At 45.8% G+C, this 15192-nt stretch overlaps 7 non-coding genes across 7 annotated transcripts; all 7 read right to left on the reverse strand.

Moving 5' to 3' along the window:
- Positions 1–1844: 1844 nt before the first annotated feature.
- Positions 1845–1926, reverse strand: trnas-uga (transfer RNA serine (anticodon UGA)). Its single transcript has one exon. It is a non-coding gene; the product is annotated as a tRNA-Ser (tRNA).
- A 2035-nt stretch (positions 1927–3961) lies between these two features.
- trnas-uga (transfer RNA serine (anticodon UGA)) lies at positions 3962–4043 on the reverse strand. The gene has a single exon. It is a non-coding gene; the product is annotated as a tRNA-Ser (tRNA).
- A 2035-nt stretch (positions 4044–6078) lies between these two features.
- Positions 6079–6160, reverse strand: trnas-uga (transfer RNA serine (anticodon UGA)). Its single transcript has one exon. It is a non-coding gene; the product is annotated as a tRNA-Ser (tRNA).
- Positions 6161–8195: 2035 nt separating this feature from the next.
- On the reverse strand, positions 8196–8277 carry trnas-uga (transfer RNA serine (anticodon UGA)). The gene has a single exon. It is a non-coding gene; the product is annotated as a tRNA-Ser (tRNA).
- A 2035-nt stretch (positions 8278–10312) lies between these two features.
- Positions 10313–10394, reverse strand: trnas-uga (transfer RNA serine (anticodon UGA)). Its single transcript has one exon. It is a non-coding gene; the product is annotated as a tRNA-Ser (tRNA).
- Positions 10395–12429: 2035 nt separating this feature from the next.
- Positions 12430–12511, reverse strand: trnas-uga (transfer RNA serine (anticodon UGA)). The gene has a single exon. It is a non-coding gene; the product is annotated as a tRNA-Ser (tRNA).
- A 1887-nt stretch (positions 12512–14398) lies between these two features.
- On the reverse strand, positions 14399–14480 carry trnas-uga (transfer RNA serine (anticodon UGA)). Its single transcript has one exon. It is a non-coding gene; the product is annotated as a tRNA-Ser (tRNA).
- Between the last annotated feature and the right edge of the window lie 712 nt (positions 14481–15192).

Consider the following 15192-nt stretch of genomic DNA (forward strand, 5'->3'; position numbering starts at 1 on the left):
TATAGCAACGCTGAGTGCAAGAAAGGAACCTTTGCCTTCTGAGAAGAGCTGTGTCAATTACTGCAGATTGTTGCGAACTGCATGTAACCCTCAAAGTTCAAAGAGAATGTACTTCTTGTGTGGAAAATGTTCAGCTCACACATTCTGAGAGTTGAAGACGAGGTAAGCAGAAGTTATGCTGATGGAGATACCGGCTATTGATCCCGGGGCCTCATACATGCAAAGCATGCGCTGTACCACTGAGCAACTTCCCCTGTGCATGCTGAGCACACAAGACAATCGTCGAACCAGTACTGTCTGGGGGCCAACGATGACATTGCCCATAACCAATAAGTAGTACTGGCCATATTACCCTCAATACACACCTTGAAATGAAATGAAACGGAGGGAAATATGTGCTAGCCATGACAGAAAATGCATAGCAACGCTGAGTGCAAGAAAGGAACCTTTGCCTTCTGAGAAGAGCTGTGTCAATTACTGCAGGCTGTTGCGAACTGCATGTAACCCTCAAAGTTCAAAGAGAATGTACTTCTTGTGTGGAAAATGTTCAGCTCACACATTCTGAGAGTTGAAGACGAGGTCAGCAGAAGTTATGCTGATGGAGATACCGGCTATTGATCTCGGGGCCTCATACATGCAAAGCATGCGCTGTACCACTGAGCAACATCCCCTGTGCATGCTGAGCACACAAGACAATCGTCGAACCAGTACTGTCTGGGGGCCAACGATGACATTGCCCATAACCAATAAGTAGTGCTCTCGATGACGATACAATATCTTGAACAGCTGAGAAAAGTCTGTGAGTCACCGGATTGACACGGGGAGACGAGCCGCTGAGTGTGTAAGCGCTCAGGAAATTGGAAAGTCTTTGCGAGCAACTGACCTGCTTTCCAGGCACAAACTCCAACAATTCAGCAGATGCAACATGAGAAATAACGATGTCGGCAGTATACGAACCTGCTCAGAGAAAACCCAACGCATTTCAAGTCCATCGCCTTAAACACCCGGCCACGACAACCCAACCACTATCCTTGGCCCAACATGTCGCTGTACCCCTCCTCCACTGCCAGCAGTTTGTACCTAATGTCTGTCAACCAAATCGTAGCTGAAGGTTGTAAGCTTTCTTGGCTGCAAGATGCAAATATAATGCTCAGTTGCGATGGCCAGGAATCGAACCCGGGTCAACTGCTTGGAAGGCAGCTATGCTCACCACTATACAACCATCCCCTGTATGACCCCAAATCCGGGGGAGGGATGAAAATTTTTCCTATCTCTCTAATGACCAGTGGCAACATTTGACTGGAGGAAAACTTTTTAATATTACAGTTATCCATAATTTAACATGGATCGAAAGCGGTAGAGGTCGTGGGATGCGCCTTTGCTTTGCAATATAACAACAACCATTGTGTAAGGTGCCTTCCATGTCTCATACTGATAACATTTAGGAAAGAACAACACAAACAGATTGTGTACTCTGGAGGACGCCAAGAAACCAGCTGCGATAGCTGGGAATCAAAACCAGGTCAACTGCTTGGAAGGCAGCTATGCTAGCCACTATACCACTATCGCTACATGGAGAGGGGTTTTGTGTAGCAAAGCTTGTGCTCGGATTGGACTGCAGCAAGTAGCTGTCAACTGCTGTTGATGTAGCCATCAATGACCCATATTTACTAAGATTGTGCAAGAACATTTGAAGCCACGCAAGGAAGCTTGTTAAGCAGAAGATCACACTCTCTTCAACACGTCTTCAGTTTCTTCTGCTACTGCAGGGACCTGCATACCTCACTACTCCAAAGTTTCTGTAGTCCAACAGCGATTTGCGCCGAGAGATTAAAACTGTCATTCGTTGTTGGCAGGATTCGAACCTGCGCGGGGAAACCCCAATGGATTTCAAGTCCATCGCCTTAACCACTCGGCCACAACAACAACGCTGGATGCACTCCTTAGATCCACGCATAGTCAACAACATATGGAGCCTCGATTTTCCCTTTCACAAACTGCCTCAAAATCCCTGATTCAAAAAGCTTTCTTTTTTTCCATGGACCATATTACCCTCAATACACACCTTGAAATGAAATGAAATGGAGGGAAATATGTGCTAGCCATGACAGAAAATGTATAGCAACGCTGAGTGCAAGAAAGGAACCTTTGCCTTCTGAGAAGAGCTGTGTCAATTACTGCAGATTGTTGCGAACTGCATGTAACCCTCAAAGTTCAAAGAGAATGTACTTCTTGTGTGGAAAATGTTCAGCTCACACATTCTGAGAGTTGAAGACGAGGTAAGCAGAAGTTATGCTGATGGAGATACCGGCTATTGATCCCGGGGCCTCATACATGCAAAGCATGCGCTGTACCACTGAGCAACTTCCCCTGTGCATGCTGAGCACACAAGACAATCGTCGAACCAGTACTGTCTGGGGGCCAACGATGACATTGCCCATAACCAATAAGTAGTACTGGCCATATTACCCTCAATACACACCTTGAAATGAAATGAAACGGAGGGAAATATGTGCTAGCCATGACAGAAAATGCATAGCAACGCTGAGTGCAAGAAAGGAACCTTTGCCTTCTGAGAAGAGCTGTGTCAATTACTGCAGGCTGTTGCGAACTGCATGTAACCCTCAAAGTTCAAAGAGAATGTACTTCTTGTGTGGAAAATGTTCAGCTCACACATTCTGAGAGTTGAAGACGAGGTCAGCAGAAGTTATGCTGATGGAGATACCGGCTATTGATCTCGGGGCCTCATACATGCAAAGCATGCGCTGTACCACTGAGCAACATCCCCTGTGCATGCTGAGCACACAAGACAATCGTCGAACCAGTACTGTCTGGGGGCCAACGATGACATTGCCCATAACCAATAAGTAGTGCTCTCGATGACGATACAATATCTTGAACAGCTGAGAAAAGTCTGTGAGTCACCGGATTGACACGGGGAGACGAGCCGCTGAGTGTGTAAGCGCTCAGGAAATTGGAAAGTCTTTGCGAGCAACTGACCTGCTTTCCAGGCACAAACTCCAACAATTCAGCAGATGCAACATGAGAAATAACGATGTCGGCAGTATACGAACCTGCTCAGAGAAAACCCAACGCATTTCAAGTCCATCGCCTTAAACACCCGGCCACGACAACCCAACCACTATCCTTGGCCCAACATGTCGCTGTACCCCTCCTCCACTGCCAGCAGTTTGTACCTAATGTCTGTCAACCAAATCGTAGCTGAAGGTTGTAAGCTTTCTTGGCTGCAAGATGCAAATATAATGCTCAGTTGCGATGGCCAGGAATCGAACCCGGGTCAACTGCTTGGAAGGCAGCTATGCTCACCACTATACAACCATCCCCTGTATGACCCCAAATCCGGGGGAGGGATGAAAATTTTTCCTATCTCTCTAATGACCAGTGGCAACATTTGACTGGAGGAAAACTTTTTAATATTACAGTTATCCATAATTTAACATGGATCGAAAGCGGTAGAGGTCGTGGGATGCGCCTTTGCTTTGCAATATAACAACAACCGTTGTGTAAGGTGCCTTCCATGTCTCATACTGATAACATTTAGGAAAGAACAACACAAGCAGATTGTGTACTCTGGAGGACGCCAAGAAACCAGCTGCGATAGCTGGGAATCAAAACCAGGTCAACTGCTTGGAAGGCAGCTATGCTAGCCACTATACCACTATCGCTACATGGAGAGGGGTTTTGTGTAGCAAAGCTTGTGCTCGGATTGGACTGCAGCAAGTAGCTGTCAACTGCTGTTGATGTAGCCATCAATGACCCATATTTACTAAGATTGTGCAAGAACATTTGAAGCCACGCAAGGAAGCTTGTTAAGCAGAAGATCACACTCTCTTCAACACGTCTTCAGTTTCTTCTGCTACTGCAGGGACCTGCATACCTCACTACTCCAAAGTTTCTGTAGTCCAACAGCGATTTGCGCCGAGAGATTAAAACTGTCATTCGTTGTTGGCAGGATTCGAACCTGCGCGGGGAAACCCCAATGGATTTCAAGTCCATCGCCTTAACCACTCGGCCACAACAACAACGCTGGATGCACTCCTTAGATCCACGCATAGTCAACAACATATGGAGCCTCGATTTTCCCTTTCACAAACTGCCTCAAAATCCCTGATTCAAAAAGCTTTCTTTTTTTCCATGGACCATATTACCCTCAATACACACCTTGAAATGAAATGAAATGGAGGGAAATATGTGCTAGCCATGACAGAAAATGTATAGCAACGCTGAGTGCAAGAAAGGAACCTTTGCCTTCTGAGAAGAGCTGTGTCAATTACTGCAGATTGTTGCGAACTGCATGTAACCCTCAAAGTTCAAAGAGAATGTACTTCTTGTGTGGAAAATGTTCAGCTCACACATTCTGAGAGTTGAAGACGAGGTAAGCAGAAGTTATGCTGATGGAGATACCGGCTATTGATCCCGGGGCCTCATACATGCAAAGCATGCGCTGTACCACTGAGCAACTTCCCCTGTGCATGCTGAGCACACAAGACAATCGTCGAACCAGTACTGTCTGGGGGCCAACGATGACATTGCCCATAACCAATAAGTAGTACTGGCCATATTACCCTCAATACACACCTTGAAATGAAATGAAACGGAGGGAAATATGTGCTAGCCATGACAGAAAATGCATAGCAACGCTGAGTGCAAGAAAGGAACCTTTGCCTTCTGAGAAGAGCTGTGTCAATTACTGCAGGCTGTTGCGAACTGCATGTAACCCTCAAAGTTCAAAGAGAATGTACTTCTTGTGTGGAAAATGTTCAGCTCACACATTCTGAGAGTTGAAGACGAGGTCAGCAGAAGTTATGCTGATGGAGATACCGGCTATTGATCTCGGGGCCTCATACATGCAAAGCATGCGCTGTACCACTGAGCAACATCCCCTGTGCATGCTGAACACACAAGACAATCGTCGAACCAGTACTGTCTGGGGGCCAACGATGACATTGCCCATAACCAATAAGTAGTGCTCTCGATGACGATACAATATCTTGAACAGCTGAGAAAAGTCTGTGAGTCACCGGATTGACACGGGGAGACGAGCCGCTGAGTGTGTAAGCGCTCAGGAAATTGGAAAGTCTTTGCGAGCAACTGACCTGCTTTCCAGGCACAAACTCCAACAATTCAGCAGATGCAACATGAGAAATAACGATGTCGGCAGTATACGAACCTGCTCAGAGAAAACCCAACGCATTTCAAGTCCATCGCCTTAAACACCCGGCCACGACAACCCAACCACTATCCTTGGCCCAACATGTCGCTGTACCCCTCCTCCACTGCCAGCAGTTTGTACCTAATGTCTGTCAACCAAATCGTAGCTGAAGGTTGTAAGCTTTCTTGGCTGCAAGATGCAAATATAATGCTCAGTTGCGATGGCCAGGAATCGAACCCGGGTCAACTGCTTGGAAGGCAGCTATGCTCACCACTATACAACCATCCCCTGTATGACCCCAAATCCGGGGGAGGGATGAAAATTTTTCCTATCTCTCTAATGACCAGTGGCAACATTTGACTGGAGGAAAACTTTTTAATATTACAGTTATCCATAATTTAACATGGATCGAAAGCGGTAGAGGTCGTGGGATGCGCCTTTGCTTTGCAATATAACAACAACCGTTGTGTAAGGTGCCTTCCATGTCTCATACTGATAACATTTAGGAAAGAACAACACAAACAGATTGTGTACTCTGGAGGACGCCAAGAAACCAGCTGCGATAGCTGGGAATCAAAACCAGGTCAACTGCTTGGAAGGCAGCTATGCTAGCCACTATACCACTATCGCTACATGGAGAGGGGTTTTGTGTAGCAAAGCTTGTGCTCGGATTGGACTGCAGCAAGTAGCTGTCAACTGCTGTTGATGTAGCCATCAATGACCCATATTTACTAAGATTGTGCAAGAACATTTGAAGCCACGCAAGGAAGCTTGTTAAGCAGAAGATCACACTCTCTTCAACACGTCTTCAGTTTCTTCTGCTACTGCAGGGACCTGCATACCTCACTACTCCAAAGTTTCTGTAGTCCAACAGCGATTTGCGCCGAGAGATTAAAACTGTCATTCGTTGTTGGCAGGATTCGAACCTGCGCGGGGAAACCCCAATGGATTTCAAGTCCATCGCCTTAACCACTCGGCCACAACAACAACGCTGGATGCACTCCTTAGATCCACGCATAGTCAACAACATATGGAGCCTCGATTTTCCCTTTCACAAACTGCCTCAAAATCCCTGATTCAAAAAGCTTTCTTTTTTTCCATGGACCATATTACCCTCAATACACACCTTGAAATGAAATGAAATGGAGGGAAATATGTGCTAGCCATGACAGAAAATGTATAGCAACGCTGAGTGCAAGAAAGGAACCTTTGCCTTCTGAGAAGAGCTGTGTCAATTACTGCAGATTGTTGCGAACTGCATGTAACCCTCAAAGTTCAAAGAGAATGTACTTCTTGTGTGGAAAATGTTCAGCTCACACATTCTGAGAGTTGAAGACGAGGTAAGCAGAAGTTATGCTGATGGAGATACCGGCTATTGATCCCGGGGCCTCATACATGCAAAGCATGCGCTGTACCACTGAGCAACTTCCCCTGTGCATGCTGAGCACACAAGACAATCGTCGAACCAGTACTGTCTGGGGGCCAACGATGACATTGCCCATAACCAATAAGTAGTACTGGCCATATTACCCTCAATACACACCTTGAAATGAAATGAAACGGAGGGAAATATGTGCTAGCCATGACAGAAAATGCATAGCAACGCTGAGTGCAAGAAAGGAACCTTTGCCTTCTGAGAAGAGCTGTGTCAATTACTGCAGGCTGTTGCGAACTGCATGTAACCCTCAAAGTTCAAAGAGAATGTACTTCTTGTGTGGAAAATGTTCAGCTCACACATTCTGAGAGTTGAAGACGAGGTCAGCAGAAGTTATGCTGATGGAGATACCGGCTATTGATCTCGGGGCCTCATACATGCAAAGCATGCGCTGTACCACTGAGCAACATCCCCTGTGCATGCTGAGCACACAAGACAATCGTCGAACCAGTACTGTCTGGGGGCCAACGATGACATTGCCCATAACCAATAAGTAGTGCTCTCGATGACGATACAATATCTTGAACAGCTGAGAAAAGTCTGTGAGTCACCGGATTGACACGGGGAGACGAGCCGTTGAGTGTGTAAGCGCTCAGGAAATTGGAAAGTCTTTGCGAGCAACTGACCTGCTTTCCAGGCACAAACTCCAACAATTCAGCAGATGCAACATGAGAAATAACGATGTCGGCAGTATACGAACCTGCTCAGAGAAAACCCAACGCATTTCAAGTCCATCGCCTTAAACACCCGGCCACGACAACCCAACCACTATCCTTCGCCCAACATGTCGCTGTACCCCTCCTCCACTGCCAGCAGTTTGTACCTAATGTCTGTCAACCAAATCGTAGCTGAAGGTTGTAAGCTTTCTTGGCTGCAAGATGCAAATATAATGCTCAGTTGCAATGGCCAGGAATCGAACCCGGGTCAACTGCTTGGAAGGCAGCTATGCTCACCACTATACAACCATCCCCTGTATGACCCCAAATCCGGGGGAGGGATGAAAATTTTTCCTATCTCTCTAATGACCAGTGGCAACATTTGACTGGAGGAAAACTTTTTAATATTACAGTTATCCATAATTTAACATGGATCGAAAGCGGTAGAGGTCGTGGGATGCGCCTTTGCTTTGCAATATAACAACAACCGTTGTGTAAGGTGCCTTCCATGTCTCATACTGATAACATTTAGGAAAGAACAACACAAACAGATTGTGTACTCTGGAGGACGCCAAGAAACCAGCTGCGATAGCTGGGAATCAAAACCAGGTCAACTGCTTGGAAGGCAGCTATGCTAGCCACTATACCACTATCGCTACATGGAGAGGGGTTTTGTGTAGCAAAGCTTGTGCTCGGATTGGACTGCAGCAAGTAGCTGTCAACTGCTGTTGATGTAGCCATCAATGACCCATATTTACTAAGATTGTGCAAGAACATTTGAAGCCACGCAAGGAAGCTTGTTAAGCAGAAGATCACACTCTCTTCAACACGTCTTCAGTTTCTTCTGCTACTGCAGGGACCTGCATACCTCACTACTCCAAAGTTTCTGTAGTCCAACAGCGATTTGCGCCGAGAGATTAAAACTGTCATTTGTTGTTGGCAGGATTCGAACCCGCGCGGGGAAACCCCAATGGATTTCAAGTCCATCGCCTTAACCACTCGGCCACAACAACAACGCTGGATGCACTCCTTAGATCCACGCATAGTCAACAACATATGGAGCCTCGATTTTCCCTTTCACAAACTGCCTCAAAATCCCTGATTCAAAAAGCTTTCTTTTTTTCCATGGACCATATTACCCTCAATACACACCTTGAAATGAAATGAAATGGAGGGAAATATGTGCTAGCCATGACAGAAAATGTATAGCAACGCTGAGTGCAAGAAAGGAACCTTTGCCTTCTGAGAAGAGCTGTGTCAATTACTGCAGATTGTTGCGAACTGCATGTAACCCTCAAAGTTCAAAGAGAATGTACTTCTTGTGTGGAAAATGTTCAGCTCACACATTCTGAGAGTTGAAGACGAGGTAAGCAGAAGTTATGCTGATGGAGATACCGGCTATTGATCCCGGGGCCTCATACATGCAAAGCATGCGCTGTACCACTGAGCAACTTCCCCTGTGCATGCTGAGCACACAAGACAATCGTCGAACCAGTACTGTCTGGGGGCCAACGATGACATTGCCCATAACCAATAAGTAGTACTGGCCATATTACCCTCAATACACACCTTGAAATGAAATGAAACGGAGGGAAATATGTGCTAGCCATGACAGAAAATGCATAGCAACGCTGAGTGCAAGAAAGGAACCTTTGCCTTCTGAGAAGAGCTGTGTCAATTACTGCAGGCTGTTGCGAACTGCATGTAACCCTCAAAGTTCAAAGAGAATGTACTTCTTGTGTGGAAAATGTTCAGCTCACACATTCTGAGAGTTGAAGACGAGGTCAGCAGAAGTTATGCTGATGGAGATACCGGCTATTGATCTCGGGGCCTCATACATGCAAAGCATGCGCTGTACCACTGAGCAACATCCCCTGTGCATGCTGAGCACACAAGACAATCGTCGAACCAGTACTGTCTGGGGGCCAACGATGACATTGCCCATAACCAATAAGTAGTGCTCTCGATGACGATACAATATCTTGAACAGCTGAGAAAAGTCTGTGAGTCACCGGATTGACACGGGGAGACGAGCCGTTGAGTGTGTAAGCGCTCAGGAAATTGGAAAGTCTTTGCGAGCAACTGACCTGCTTTCCAGGCACAAACTCCAACAATTCAGCAGATGCAACATGAGAAATAACGATGTCGGCAGTATACGAACCTGCTCAGAGAAAACCCAACGCATTTCAAGTCCATCGCCTTAAACACCCGGCCACGACAACCCAACCACTATCCTTGGCCCAACATGTCGCTGTACCCCTCCTCCACTGCCAGCAGTTTGTACCTAATGTCTGTCAACCAAATCGTAGCTGAAGGTTGTAAGCTTTCTTGGCTGCAAGATGCAAATATAATGCTCAGTTGCAATGGCCAGGAATCGAACCCGGGTCAACTGCTTGGAAGGCAGCTATGCTCACCACTATACAACCATCCCCTGTATGACCCCAAATCCGGGGGAGGGATGAAAATTTTTCCTATCTCTCTAATGACCAGTGGCAACATTTGACTGGAGGAAAACTTTTTAATATTACAGTTATCCATAATTTAACATGGATCGAAAGCGGTAGAGGTCGTGGGATGCGCCTTTGCTTTGCAATATAACAACAACCGTTGTGTAAGGTGCCTTCCATGTCTCATACTGATAACATTTAGGAAAGAACAACACAAACAGATTGTGTACTCTGGAGGACGCCAAGAAACCAGCTGCGATAGCTGGGAATCAAAACCAGGTCAACTGCTTGGAAGGCAGCTATGCTAGCCACTATACCACTATCGCTACATGGAGAGGGGTTTTGTGTAGCAAAGCTTGTGCTCGGATTGGACTGCAGCAAGTAGCTGTCAACTGCTGTTGATGTAGCCATCAATGACCCATATTTACTAAGATTGTGCAAGAACATTTGAAGCCACGCAAGGAAGCTTGTTAAGCAGAAGATCACACTCTCTTCAACACGTCTTCAGTTTCTTCTGCTACTGCAGGGACCTGCATACCTCACTACTCCAAAGTTTCTGTAGTCCAACAGCGATTTGCGCCGAGAGATTAAAACTGTCATTCGTTGTTGGCAGGATTCGAACCTGCGCGGGGAAACCCCAATGGATTTCAAGTCCATCGCCTTAACCACTCCGCCACAACAACAACGCTGGATGCACTCCTTAGATCCACGCATAGTCAACAACATATGGAGCCTCGATTTTCCCTTTCACAAACTGCCTCAAAATCCCTGATTCAAAAAGCTTTCTTTTTTTCCATGGACCATATTACCCTCAATACACACCTTGAAATGAAATGAAATGGAGGGAAATATGTGCTAGCCATGACAGAAAATGTATAGCAACGCTGAGTGCAAGAAAGGAACCTTTGCCTTCTGAGAAGAGCTGTGTCAATTACTGCAGATTGTTGCGAACTGCATGTAACCCTCAAAGTTCAAAGAGAATGTACTTCTTGTGTGGAAAATGTTCAGCTCACACATTCTGAGAGTTGAAGACGAGGTAAGCAGAAGTTATGCTGATGGAGATACCGGCTATTGATCCCGGGGCCTCATACATGCAAAGCATGCGCTGTACCACTGAGCAACTTCCCCTGTGCATGCTGAGCACACAAGACAATCGTCGAACCAGTACTGTCTGGGGGCCAACGATGACATTGCCCATAACCAATAAGTAGTACTGGCCATATTACCCTCAATACACACCTTGAAATGAAATGAAACGGAGGGAAATATGTGCTAGCCATGACAGAAAATGCATAGCAACGCTGAGTGCAAGAAAGGAACCTTTGCCTTCTGAGAAGAGCTGTGTCAATTACTGCAGGCTGTTGCGAACTGCATGTAACCCTCAAAGTTCAAAGAGAATGTACTTCTTGTGTGGAAAATGTTCAGCTCACACATTCTGAGAGTTGAAGACGAGGTCAGCAGAAGTTATGCTGATGGAGATACCGGCTATTGATCTCGGGGCCTCATACATGCAAAGCATGCGCTGTACCACTGAGCAACATCCCCTGTGCATGCTGAGCACACAAGACAATCGTCGAACCAGTACTGTCTGGGGGCCAACGATGACATTGCCCATAACCAATAAGTAGTGCTCTCGATGACGATACAATATCTTGAACAGCTGAGAAAAGTCTGTGAGTCACCGGATTGACACGGGGAGACGAGCCGCTGAGTGTGTAAGCGCTCAGGAAATTGGAAAGTCTTTGCGAGCAACTGACCTGCTTTCCAGGCACAAACTCCAACAATTCAGCAGATGCAACATGAGAAATAACGATGTCGGCAGTATACGAACCTGCTCAGAGAAAACCCAACGCATTTCAAGTCCATCGCCTTAAACACCCGGCCACGACAACCCAACCACTATCCTTGGCCCAACATGTCGCTGTACCCCTCCTCCACTGCCAGCAGTTTGTACCTAATGTCTGTCAACCAAATCGTAGCTGAAGGTTGTAAGCTTTCTTGGCTGCAAGATGCAAATATAATGCTCAGTTGCGATGGCCAGGAATCGAACCCGGGTCAACTGCTTGGAAGGCAGCTATGCTCACCACTATACAACCATCCCCTGTATGACCCCAAATCCGGGGGAGGGATGAAAATTTTTCCTATCTCTCTAATGACCAGTGGCAACATTTGACTGGAGGAAAACTTTTTAATATTACAGTTATCCATAATTTAACATGGATCGAAAGCGGTAGAGGTCGTGGGATGCGCCTTTGCTTTGCAATATAACAACAACCGTTGTGTAAGGTGCCTTCCATGTCTCATACTGATAACATTTAGGAAAGAACAACACAAACAGATTGTGTACTCTGGAGGACGCCAAGAAACCAGCTGCGATAGCTGGGAATCAAAACCAGGTCAACTGCTTGGAAGGCAGCTATGCTAGCCACTATACCACTATCGCTACATGGAGAGGGGTTTTGTGTAGCAAAGCTTGTGCTCGGATTGGACTGCAGCAAGTAGCTGTCAACTGCTGTTGATGTAGCCATCAATGACCCATATTTACTAAGATTGTGCAAGAACATTTGAAGCCACGCAAGGAAGCTTGTTAAGCAGAAGATCACACTCTCTTCAACACGTCTTCAGTTTCTTCTGCTACTGCAGGGACCTGCATACCTCACTACTCCAAAGTTTCTGTAGTCCAACAGCGATTTGCGCCGAGAGATTAAAACTGTCATTCGTTGTTGGCAGGATTCGAACCTGCGTGGGGAAACCCCAATGGATTTCAAGTCCATCGCCTTAACCACTCGGCCACAACAACAACGCTGGATGCACTCCTTAGATCCACGCATAGTCAACAACATATGGAGCTTCGATTTTCCCTTTCACAAACTGCCTCAAAATCCCTGATTCAAAAAGCTTTCTTTTTTTCCATGGACCATATTACCCTCAATACACACCTTGAAATGAAATGAAATGGAGGGAAATATGTGCTAGCCATGACAGAAAATGTATAGCAACGCTGAGTGCAAGAAAGGAACCTTTGCCTTCTGAGAAGAGCTGTGTCAATTACTGCAGATTGTTGCGAACTGCATGTAACCCTCAAAGTTCAAAGAGAATGTACTTCTTGTGTGGAAAATGTTCAGCTCACACATTCTGAGAGTTGAAGACGAGGTAAGCAGAAGTTATGCTGATGGAGATACCGGCTATTGATCCCGGGGCCTCATACATGCAAAGCATGCGCTGTACCACTGAGCAACTTCCCCTGTGCATGCTGAGCACACAAGACAATCGTCGAACCAGTACTGTCTGGGGGCCAACGATGACATTGCCCATAACCAATAAGTAGTACTGGCCATATTACCCTCAATACACACCTTGAAATGAAATGAAACGGAGGGAAATATGTGCTAGCCATGACAGAAAATGCATAGCAACGCTGAGTGCAAGAAAGGAACCTTTGCCTTCTGAGAAGAGCTGTGTCAATTACTGCAGGCTGTTGCGAACTGCATGTAACCCTCAAAGTTCAAAGAGAATGTACTTCTTGTGTGGAAAATGTTCAGCTCACACATTCTGAGAGTTGAAGACGAGGTCAGCAGAAGTTATGCTGATGGAGATACCGGCTATTGATCTCGGGGCCTCATACATGCAAAGCATGCGCTGTACCACTGAGCAACATCCCCTGTGCATGCTGAGCACACAAGACAATCGTCGAACCAGTACTGTCTGGGGGCCAACGATGACATTGCCCATAACCAATAAGTAGTGCTCTCGATGACGATACAATATCTTGAACAGCTGAGAAAAGTCTGTGAGTCACCGGATTGACACGGGGAGACGAGCCGCTGAGTGTGTAAGCGCTCAGGAAATTGGAAAGTCTTTGCGAGCAACTGACCTGCTTTCCAGGCACAAACTCCAACAATTCAGCAGATGCAACATGAGAAATAACGATGTCGGCAGTATACGAACCTGCTCAGAGAAAACCCAACGCATTTCAAGTCCATCGCCTTAAACACCCGGCCACGACAACCCAACCACTATCCTTGGCCCAACATGTCGCTGTACCCCTCCTCCACTGCCAGCAGTTTGTACCTAATGTCTGTCAACCAAATCGTAGCTGAAGGTTGTAAGCTTTCTTGGCTGCAAGATGCAAATATAATGCTCAGTTGCGATGGCCAGGAATCGAACCCGGGTCAACTGCTTGGAAGGCAGCTATGCTCACCACTATACAACCATCCCCTGTATGACCCCAAATCCGGGGGAGGGATGAAAATTTTTCCTATCTCTCTAATGACCAGTGGCAACATTTGACTGGAGGAAAACTTTTTAATATTACAGTTATCCATAATTTAACATGGATCGAAAGCGGTAGAGGTCGTGGGATGCGCCTTTGCTTTGCAATATAACAACAACCGTTGTGTAAGGTGCCTTCCATGTCTCATACTGATAACATTTAGGAAAGAACAACACAAACAGATTGTGTACTCTGGAGGACGCCAAGAAACCAGCTGCGATAGCTGGGAATCAAAACCAGGTCAACTGCTTGGAAGGCAGCTATGCTAGCCACTATACCACTATCGCTACATCTCTCTTCAACACGTCTTCAGTTTCTTCTGCTACTGCAGGGACCTGCATACCTGCATACCTCACTACTCCAAAGTTTCTGTAGTCCAATAGCGATTTGCGCCGAGAGATTAAAACTGTCATACGTTGTTGGCAGGATTCGAACCTGCGTGGGGAAACCCCAATGGATTTCAAGTCCATCACCTTAACCACTCGCCCACAACAACAACGCTGAATGCACTCCTTAGATCCACGCATAGTCAACACCATATGGAGCCTCGATTTTCCCTTTCACAAACTGCCTCAAAATCCCTGTTTCAAAAAGCTTTCTTTTTTTCCATGGGCCATATTACCCTCAATACACACCTTGAAATGAAATGAAATGGAGGGAAATATGTGCTAGCCATGACAGAAAATGTATAGCAATGCTGAGTGCAAGAAAGGAACCTTTGCCTTCTGAGAAGAGCTGTGTCAATTACTGCAACAGGTGAAGTATCCCTTTAAACTGTATTCAGAGATTTCAGTCAATAGTGCCGTACAGTCTAAGAGTGAAATGATCACTTTATGAAGAAGTCCAGGAGAACTTCCTGTTGTGAAATATTTCAACAGACTGAAACATGATAAATAGACCTTAATACATATTATGATGTCATAGTGAAGAGAATTACTGTTTTAATTGAAATTGTGCCTGCTTCCCATGTATGCCCACATTGCTTCAAGGCAAAAAAATAAAATGTGGTGTATTGGCTTTAATCTCCAGTTTTGGAATGCAAGTAGACAAATCTGCTAATTTCATTTAGTCCCAAATCATTTCAAATAGAGCTGACATATAATATTTAAAGAGGGAATTTTGAACAAGATATTTTTTTCTAAGAAGTGAGCCTTTACTGTAGACTCCTTAGCATTGTTGTTCTCTGCATTTGATTCACTCTCCTGTCA

This window comes from Labrus bergylta, chromosome 15 (genome assembly GCF_963930695.1).
Source record: "Labrus bergylta chromosome 15, fLabBer1.1, whole genome shotgun sequence".
Classification (NCBI taxonomy): Eukaryota; Metazoa; Chordata; class Actinopteri; order Labriformes; family Labridae; genus Labrus; species Labrus bergylta.